Here is a 10,994-nt window from a genome sequence, read left to right on the forward strand (position 1 = left end):
AGGTTCTTTATAACGATATAACCGTACAAAAAATCAGTACCAAAATACGTTAGTGAAACAGAAGCAGTAAAATATCACATAGGCTAAAAACTTTAACCAGAACATTTTAAGATGGCTTTCACGTATCACATGCCAATTTTTTTTTTTTTTTTTTTAAACATTCTGTGCACAGTTTTGAAACCTACACGCACCACTAACTGTAAATGATTGAAAACCAGTAGAATTACTGAGACGTGTTATAACGTTGCAAAGCAATGACTGTACTGCGTAAAGAAGCACAGTTAATCGCTTCAGACACTCTTGAAATAGAGAAGCTAGTGATATTATTTGATTTTCGTGAAACAGACGGACTGTGCCATGTGGCAGCTATAAACATATGCTGTCTCACTCAATCGCTCGCAGGTGTCTACATATCCAGTCCATGATCCGCAGAACTTTCCTCGATGTTCCGAAAGGTTCTCGTTAGATGGTAGCACTAGACAGATTTGTAACATGCAAATCCCAACGCTCAAAGCTGCGTGTTAATGTATTGAGACTTATGTGTTGTATCAAACACGAAAGGAAGATGAAATTAAGATGATATTACCTCTTTTTCCTGGTCTTATCCCGTTTTTATGGGGGCGGCACGTTAATCTATATTTGGCAGTTTTGGTGGCCAGATGCCACTCCTGTGGCCATTCTTCCCCCCTGCGACCACATCCGTCTGCATCCAGTGTTAACAAATGTGAAAGTGCGAGAACATTTTCTTAGGCGGAACTTGGATATCAGCCCAGTATTCACGTAGCAGGATGTGGGAGACTACCTAAAAACCATATCCAGTCTGGCCAGCACACTAGCCCCCGCCGCTAATCCGCAGGGCAGTTACGATGATGGTGATATTTAGCGACAATGGCTCATCTGCATTTCGTCGTGTTGCTTCGCATTCGTTATAATAATACGGGCGCCATTCTCTTCGGCCTCAGTTTGTTGGCACCACAGACAGGCTAGCTCGGTAATTATTCAGAGTAGGGTGGAAGTGAGACTCCTGTGGCCAGCCCCACAGCAGCAGCCCTTGGCGTGAACTGCGGCCTTCAGCCGGGCAGGCAGGCAACCCGCCACTCAGGCGCCTGGGCAGCGCTAGCAGGCCGACCCGCGGTACACCAGCCGCGCCGGGCCGCATGTAAAATGCATGTGCACTTTGCATGCGCGCGTCCATATTGAGTGGATCTGCATAGGCCCCGTTTGAAGCGAGGAGAGCGCCCGCATCTGGGCGGCTTCCCTCGGGGAACAACCCGGCACGCAAAGGCCGACTCCAAGCGAGTAACCCTTCACCCGGAAGATGATGCACAACGTTACTGTTTGCCTCCAGGACTGTCGGCGATGATCCTTCTTCAGTTCACTAGACGTAGCAGAGACCAGAGGAGATCAGCTTTCATCCAGTATTTTTTTCTTTTTCCTTCCGATTACTTAATGACTATAATGGACTTGGAATCAAGGGGAGCTGAATTTCAGTCCTATCCTACCTCTGTCTTAGTGTTCCCCAGAGTTTTAATGAAAACTGCTCAGAAGAAATTGACAAGAATCGCCTTACAACGCTTACTGATGATTTTTAGGTCTTTTCCTGTCTGGCTGAGGTATGAGTCTCTCTCTAATGTCTAAAGGCTGTTAGATGTTAACTCCCCTGTCTTCCCTTCCATTGTCTGTTCCATCCTCCCCAAAACTTTTCTCTTGTATTTTGTTCGGTCATCAGTGTTCTGAATGGCTTGAGGTCTTCAACCAAGATTTCTTCACCTGTACTGATATTCTCGCAGTAGCACCTGCAGCAAATTTCTTTAATTGTTTTTTATTCATATTTCAACTTCTGTCTTCTACATCTCAATCTAGTACCATGGAATTTCTTCTCTGTCGTATTATCACAGGTCCTATCAGAGTATACTTTTATCTAGATCTCCTCATAGTCCTCTGCTCGACAGTTCTGTTGAAAACTATTTTCTCATTTCGTTAGTTCACTAAATTTTCAGCATCCTTCTCCAACACCATATCTTAATCACTTTAACTCTCTTTTTTTAGCTTTTTCCACTGTGTTCCAGAAGTGCATTCTCAAACACTTGTTTTTACATTAAGACTTGTACTACCATAACTTCTTCCTTTGGCAGGGAATGCCCTATCTGCCTTTTCTAGCCTGCTTCTTATGTTCCCCTACCTTGTGTTTCCCCATTCTTTCGTCTATTATGCATTGGTTTGCTTACAGTGCAGTGAAATTGCTTCACTTTGTCTACTTTGTTGTCAGAATTCTGAGGCTAAGTTTGTCACTAATATCATTTCTGTTACTGTTCAATATTTTCGTTTTCCTTTTGATTACTCTCAGTCCATATTTGATGCTGAGTAGACTGTCCATTCCATGCAACTAGTTTTTCCTGAGTTACAGGGACAACACCAGTGTCATCAACGGAAGATATCGTTGATGCACTTTCACCCTCAACTTTAACCCCCTTTTGGAACGTTACTTTATTACTTTATAGATTCCATGGTGAACATGTAGAAGAGTAGAAGAGAATACTGCAGCCCTACCTTACGCCCCTTTTAATCCGAGCACTTCTCCCTTGGTCTTTCATTGTCATTGTTCCCTCTGTACAGACGCAAGTAAAGTTGTGAGTGCGGGTCGTGAGTCGTGCTTGGATAGGTCGGTGGGTAGAGCACCTGCCCCCAAAAGGCAAAAGTCTCAAGTTTGAGTCCTGGTCCGGGACACAGTATTAATCTTCCAGGAAGTCTGATATCAGCGCACACTCCCCCCCCCCCCCCCCCCCCCAGGCTGTGGCTAAGCCATGTCTCCGCAGTATCCCTTCCTCCAAGAGTGCTAGTCCCGCAAGTATCGCAGCAGAACTACAGTGAACTAGGAGCTGAGGTAATGTCGGAAATAAGGCTGTGAGAACGGGTAGTGAATCGTCCTTGGGCGACTCAGTTGGTAGAGCACTTGCCTGCAAAAAGGCAAAGGTCCCAAGCTCCAGTCTCGGTTCACACACAATTTTAATTTACCAGAAAGTTTCATATCAGCACACTCTTCTGCAGAGTGAAAAGCCAATGTCGTAGGTGAAAGCGACACTGACTGATTTAAGGGGGGTTGGACGTCAAACGGGCCAACTCGGAGCAGGAGAGGCACCACAGGAAATTTTAATTTCCACTGTCTATACTTTTAAAATAATTTCATAAAACTTTGTTAGCATGGCCAGGAAGGATTCAGAATTCACACTCATGGCAGTGAAAGCTCGAAAACATAACGAAGTAATTTTTTTTACATCTGAAATTTCATCATTTTTTTCACTTACTAATGGCAGTATTTGTTGCTATAGGTACACTTTTCTTCATAAGTAAGAGAGATTCCTCGATGAATTTTGCACAGCATACAAACCATACTTAAAGGTGTATGAAACTCTAGAATTTTCCAAATCTATTAAAACTGTGGTAAAAATTGAGGTAATTAACTATAAAATTTGTGTTTTTTTTTCTAAACATGAAATTTAAAATATAGCAACTCATTCGTTTTTTCATAAATTAAATAAATTCTAGAGTTTCATACACCTGTAAGTATAGTATGTATGCTGTGCTAAATTTATCGAAGAAACTCTCTAACTTATGAAGAAAAGTGTACCCATAGCAACAATGCAGCCATTAGTAAGTGAAAAAATGATGAAATTTCACATGTAAAAAAAGAAAGAGAAAGATTGTCATGTTTTCGAAGTTCCACTGCCATGAGTGTGAATCCTGAATCCTTCTTGGTGATGATGACAAAGTTTTATGAATTTATTTGTAAAAGTATAGACACTGGAAATTAAAATGTCCTTTGATGCCTCTCCTGCTCCAAGTCGGCCCGTTTGACGTCCTACCCCCCTTAATAGCGTAGCATTGCCAAGGATTAGCGGATGCCCGCCAATAAAAGTTTCTGAGAAGGTCTTTAGAGTAATATGTAAAGTAATTTATCTCGCGAACCGTACGTCGCCAAGAGTGCGTGAATTCTGGCTGGGGCCGCAGTCGATGGTACAAAAGCTTCGATGTCGAGACGGCAGGCATATTTCAGTATCTGCGTATGCAGCGTAGTTGCATAATAAGCTGTGTCTGCAGATCACCGGCTTTCTCACACCGCAGTCACCGACCAGCGCACGTACTGTCGGAAGGCCTAATCTTGTTGCTACTACACTGACAAGTAGAAGAAAGTCTGTCGGAGCAGAAATACATAGCCCCGTACGCTTTTTAGTTGCTTCGTGATGTCACGACACACAGCCTATTGTTATTACATACCGCTTAGAGTCCGTAGTGGTGGAAGAGGTGACTGATAAAGCGCTGCATCAACCTTGGCACCTTGTTATGCAGCGAGTTGATGAAGCCGTTGTCAGGCCAAGCACGCGCCCTCTTGTGCGGAGTCATTGAGACAGGAACAATGTGGGAGCTCGCCGCGTCACAGTTTTTTTATTTTCGCGACAGGAGGGAGAAAGCCTGCCGCCGCCGGCCTTTCCTTTCCCTCGTGGGCCGCAGCAAGTGGCTCGTAAAATTGGCCCGCTAGATGGCTCCGTTGGCGCAGGCGCACGGGAACGAAGCGGGCTCCGGCAATCTGGAGGCGAGACGCAGGTGCGCCTCGCGTTGCGGGCCGGCGTTTAGCGCCGCTCATCCGCCGGCGTATTGTTTATGCGCCGCCAGCTGCAAGTTGCCAGGCAGCTTCCACTCACGGCTGGCGCAGAATGAGGCACCGATACGGGCGCGTTTTGTCGCCGCCAGCTCCCAGTCTCCCTTTTACGTTGCTCCCGGCGTGTGTGATACACGCTGAAACGTGCCGTAGCATCAGATTTCCACCGCTGCTGGTGAAAAGGGGGCGCTGGTTCCACAAACAGTTCAGTTGTGAAGAGTGGCCGGTAAATACGCTGATGCTAGTGAACCTTTTTCCCATACCCTACCTAGAGATACGTCATCAATTTTAAGTAACAATAGAACATGTTTCATGTGGGGTTCCTGACTTTTATGTCTCTACTACTCTTCGTTTCAACCATCAGCCTTTCGTCTAGTTACATATTGTCATTCGTTGTTTACTAAATGAACTTTTTGTCAACCGGGAGATAGGTTTGAATATTGTTGTCCTTTATCAACAATTTCACTACCATTTTTTTTTTCGGTGACATATATCGGGTGATCAAAAAGTCAGAATAAATTTGAAAACTGAATAAATCACGGAATAATGTAGATAGAGAGGTACAAATTGACACACATGCTTGAAATGACATGGGGTTTTATTAGAACAAAAAAAAATACAAAAGTTCAAAAAATGTCCGACAGATGGCGCTTCATCTGATCAGAATATCAATAATTAGCATAACAAAGTAAGACAAAGCAAAGACGATATTCTTTACAGGAAATATGTCCACCATCATTTCTCACCAATTGCTGTAGTCGAGGAACATTGTTATGAACAGCACTGTAGAGCATGTCCGGAGTTATGGTGAGGCGTTGGCGTCGGATGTTGTCTTTCAGCATCCCTAGAGATGTCGGTCGATCACGATACATTTGCAACTTCAGGTAACCCCAAAGCCAATAATCGCATGGTCTGAGGTCTGGGGACCTGGGAGGCCAAGCATGACGAAAGTGGCGGCTGAGCACACGATCATCACCAAACGACCCGCGCAAGAAGTCTTTCACGCGTCTAGCAATATATTTTTTTTTTTTTTTGTTCTAATAAAACCCCATGTCATTCCAAGCGTGTGTGTCAATTTTTACCTCTCTATCTACATGATTCCGTGGTTTATTAAGTTTTCAAATTTATACTGACTTTTTGATCACCCGGTGTATTAATCTGTGGTCATTTGAATTAATGTCATAGAAGTAACAGAACGAAAAATGTATTTGCCTCCGTCTCTTTTTTCCAATGAGTGGAGGGTGGAGCATACAGTATTATTTATAGGTATTGTATTGTAAAGTATGTTAACCGGGGGCCTAGAAAAGACGGAGAGGCTCACGTCCCCGCAGCCGCTGTGACTGAATATTTATACAGGCTCTTTCACTCAGTACTTCATCACAGATAACTGCATCATATGCAAAAATCTGAAGCTCCAATTAACATTGTCCGCAGTGTCATCAAAGTGCATCATCAATAGCTAGGGTCTCAGTACACTTCTCTGGGGCCCACCCGAAGTTATTTCTATATGTGACGATGACTCTCCATCCCAGATAACATGCTGTGCCCTCTCTACCAAAGAGTCCTCAATCCAGTCACACATTTCACTTGATAGCCCGTATGATCACACTTTTAACATCAAGTGTAGGTGCGGTACTGAGTCACATGCTTCTCGGAAATCAAGAAATACAGCAGCTACCTGATTGCCTTAATTCATAGCTATCAGTATGTCATGTGAGAAAAGTATGCGTTGGGTTTCACATGGAAAATTGTACTGAAATGCAGGAGGATCTGCAACGAATTGACGCATGGTGCAGGGAATGGCAATTGAATCTCAATGTAGAGTAGTGTAATGTGCTGCGAATACATAGAAAGAAAGATCCTTTATCATTTAGCTACAATATAGCAGGTCAGCAACTGGAAGCAGTTAATTCCACAAATTATCTGGGAGTAGGCATTAGGAGTGATTTAAAATGGAATGACCATATAAAATTAATCGTCGGTAAAGCAGATGCCAGACAGATTCATTGAAAGAATCCTAAGGAAATGCAGTCCGAAAACAAAGGAAGTAGGTTACAGTACGCTTGATCGCCCACTCCTTGAATACTGCTCAGCAGTGTGGGATCCGTACCAGATAGGGTTGATAGAAGAGACAGAGAAGATCCAACGGAGAGCAGCGTGCTTCGTTACAGGATCAGTGGAAGACTGCAAGAGAGACGCTCAGTAGCTTGGTACGGGCTTTTGTTGAAGTTTCGAGAATATACCTTCACCGAGAAGTCAAGCAGTATATTGCTCCCTCCTACGTATATCTCTCGAAGAGACCATGAGGATAAAATTAGAGAGATTAGAGCCCACACACCGACAGTCTTTCTTTCCACGAACAGTGCGAGACTGGAATAGAAGGGAGACCCGATAAAGGTACTCAAGGTACCCTCCGCCACACACCGTCAGGTGGCTTGCTGAGTATGGACGTAGATGTAGACGTAGATCGATGTTTTCGGAATCCATGTTGGTTGGCACGGCGGGGGTCATTCTTTCCAAGCTACCTCATTGTGTTTGCGGTCAAAATATGTTCTAAGATTCTACGACAAATTTATGTCAATGTGTGGGACGGTAGCTTTGTGGATCACTTCTACTACCCTTCTTGTAATCGGATGTGACGCGTGCCAACTACAGGGCACGGTTTTTTCTTCGAGGTATCATGGTTAGAAGAGGTGATAACTCAGGCGCAAAATCTGTATAGAATCTGCTGGGGCTTCCGTCGAGCCCTGGAGCTTTGTTCAGTTTTAACTATTTCAGTATTTCACTCATATTTTCGGTGGAACGAGGATGAAGTTGGAGCAATTGTCCTGAGTTTTCCTCTGTAAAGAAACATTTGAAAACAGGGTTAAGCATTTCTTCTTTTATTTTATTACCCTCAGTTTTAGTTCCTGCTCCTTCGTGATCAACCGAGTCGTTTTGTGCACTATGGAAAATTGAGAGAGTCCCAAAGTACCATGCGTGGACGTAGACTTCGTGTCCCTCCAGTGTTCTGGGCTAATGTTGCCTTTAAGTGGGCGCACACATGCCTTACGTAGAACCACAGAGCCAGTAGCTAGGTGGAAGGTTTTGTCTAAGTGAATGAGACGGACTTGGCGAGGTTAATAGAAGCCAACAAACCATGTATGTCTGAGACACAGCTAACATGAATCTTGCTTCTTGTGACGTGGCCGCAAACTGAACCTTCCTCCGGCACTGTATTTAAGACGCCGCACAGTCAGCGTGCGTCAGTCTAGGCCTGCTCACCAGCCTGGAGAACTATGGAGGCTACCTCGAGTCGCCAGCCATTTACGTCCACGTTATGCTGTGATTTGGCCTTACAAAGCTCAGCGCCAAGACTTTGGTATTCAATGCTTTGCTATTGTGTTGTGTTCATGGGCATATGCCCTTAACTGTGGTTCTACCGGAAAGGGGCTTTGCGTGTTTAGAATCAATGAACGTGTCTGCTGCAACACAAAGTTACAATCGTTAATTAGACTATTTAATTGATTGAGCAGAAATTGGTACATTCACAAACAGAATTTCTTGTGACTCTCTTGCGTTTAGCTCAATTAGTAGTTTACAATACAATCGTGAAGTGTGATTTTGTGTTGTTATTAATAAACATTTTGTTCCTTGTCCACCTGAAAGTTAGCTCTTGCTTAATCAGCCCTGGACAGCCAATTCATTATTACTGGTGGCTGCTGTTAGCGGCCACTTAGACGTCGTTGGTAGCAACAGGTCTGCGGTAAAAGCGACTTGTCAAACGTCGCAAGAGCAATCTCGCTAACACAAGAACTATGGGCGGGGATGGGGGTGGGGGGTTAGGGGGAGGCGAGGGAGCACACTCGTCGCTGGCTCTCACCAGTCCCTTCTCCCTCCCCCACCGCCGCCCCCCGAAGGTGTCGGCCTTGTATTGGCAGGATCATAGCGATAGAGGGACATTATATGGGGCCGGGGGGGGGGGGGGGGGTGGATACCTCCTGGCCTTAATTCGCCGACTTTTATGTGGGCAGGCAATGAATGTCGATTCAGAGCTAGCATCCGCTCGCTCCCCACCCCCCACGACGTCCGTTAGTTGAGGGGTACCGTAGCAGGCGTCTTAAATGGTGCATTAGTCGGAAAGTGCAGGAAAGTCACTGTGTGCTTGAGTACCAGCAGAGGATGTGCTAGCGTAGCCGGAGTTCATACCAGCAGCACGCTCGGGTCGGGATTTTCCGGCTCTCCCTGGTCCCCGAAGCTCTCTGAGGATTCCCAATAGGCGTGGGTGCAAGTGAAAGATCCCGAGTTTGGTCGTGCGGTAGCGTTCTCGCTTCCCGCGCCCGGGTTCCCGGGTTCGATTCCCGGCGGGGTCAGGGATTTTCTCTGCCTCGTGATGACTGGGTGTTAAGTGATGTCCTTAGGTTAGTTAGGTTTAAGTAGTTCTAAGTTCCAGGGGAGTGATGACCATAGATGTCCCATTGTGCTCAGAGTCATTTGAACCATTTTTTTTTATCCCCAGTTTCCGCGCCCGATAACTTCAGAACGATGGATGTCGGTCAGGACCAGTCGCCCACGTATCCCCAGTCTGGAGGGCGATCCCTCGTTTCAGGACTTAAGCGTTAGCTGTTTCACATACAGGCCTTGGGGACAGGAAGCTTGCCTATACAGTCGCCAACAACCCGCTGTGGCGGTCCTGACTATGACTCTCTTACGGCGTACTGATCTGTTAGAGATCAACATACTCCAGGGCAGAGTCGGATCCCGCAACCATTCCTGGGAATCGTTAGATTGTTACAAACCATTAATTACTGATCGACAAAAAATGGTTCAAATGGCTCTGAGCACTATGGGACTTAACAGCTGAGGTCATCAGTCCCCTAGAACTTAGAACTACTTAAACCTAACTAACCTAAGGACATCACACATATCCATGCCCGAGGCAGGATTCGAACCTGCGACCGTAGTGGTCCCGCAGTTCCAGACTGAAGCGCCTAGAACCGCTCGGCCACTTAGGCCGGCGATCGACACTTGTGTACGTTAATCTATTAGTGTAGCAGAGCAGGGAATTAATCTGGGTTCGCCAATAAACGCTTCCGACTAAATCAGGAGTACGTTGCATAATTTTGTCTCGCGCGTCGTACATCGCCAAGAGACGGTGTATTCTGGCTGCGGAAGAGAGTGTGATATCGCTCGTAGGAACTTTTCATAGCCACTATTGAGACCTTAAAAATTTAGGTTGCAGTACCGCCTGACTTATCGTACGAAGATTCTGAACACTTGGGCTCAAATCTAAAGCCGACGTATAGGTTGGTACGGAATGGAAACGTCGTTACTGAAAAGGTGTTGTGCTGCCTTTCTGCACGTTCCATGGCTGAACGATCTGCAGGAGGAGATGGGAGAAGAAAACCCACCAGCATGCGGCGAATGCGAGATTAATTACACGGCCGTGTGATGGGCCGTCAGGCCGTGGAGTGTTGCTAATGGCCAGGGGCCGCGCACCTGCGCGCTAGGTGGACCGGCACTGCCTGCGGCGAGAGAGAAAGGCGTCATCAGGCGGAGGCGATTGCTGCTGATGCTGGCCCTGTGTGTGTGTACTGGCGAGAGGCCGACGCGTACCACTGACCTTAAAAGTACGAACCCGAATACGTCGTGACCGACGCCAGACCGGGATTCGAACCCGGATTACCTGCTTTTCGTAGCTGTTGAGCAATCTAAGTACGCCTTCAGGCATAATACATGACAGTTGTGACAGGGTAATTTACGGTCTCTGTCATACCCATATCTCTTTCAGTCCTATTTCCGTACAGAGAACCACTCAACTTTTCTTCCAAAGCAATAGCAGGAACCACTAAACCCAGCCCCAATTCTTTAAAGAATCGGACTCCCATGTATAAAACAGTGATTTCTTGACGTATCTCAATGTTCGTGCCGTAATGTGTCCTGAACTGTGTGTTGTACAATGATATAATTTTGCAGATACATTCATTGGTATACGTACATACTCAGTTGGAAACCATTATGATGCGGCTATAATTTCACATCTTGGAAGCACTCATCTATATACTTTGCGGTGATTTGCAACCGGATTTAGGTATCATTTGATAGCTTGTACATCGTATATATGAATATTTATTAGATGACTGACACTGTCACGTACACCTTGTAAATAGTTGTTAACGCATATTGCATGAAAGGTGATGGAGTGCCTTTATTATCAAAACGGCCTAATGAGCGATTGCCTATACTAGTAGAGGTTGGAACGCCAGTGGAGATGAAACAGTAGGCGTAATTCAAGTACTGGGTGGAAAATCCCGCAAAGGTGTTTTGGTACTGCCTGACACAGGAAGTAGCCAAGACG

The sequence above is a fragment of the Schistocerca americana genome, chromosome 8, assembly GCF_021461395.2.
Source record: "Schistocerca americana isolate TAMUIC-IGC-003095 chromosome 8, iqSchAmer2.1, whole genome shotgun sequence".
In the NCBI taxonomy this organism is placed as follows: Eukaryota; Metazoa; Arthropoda; class Insecta; order Orthoptera; family Acrididae; genus Schistocerca; species Schistocerca americana.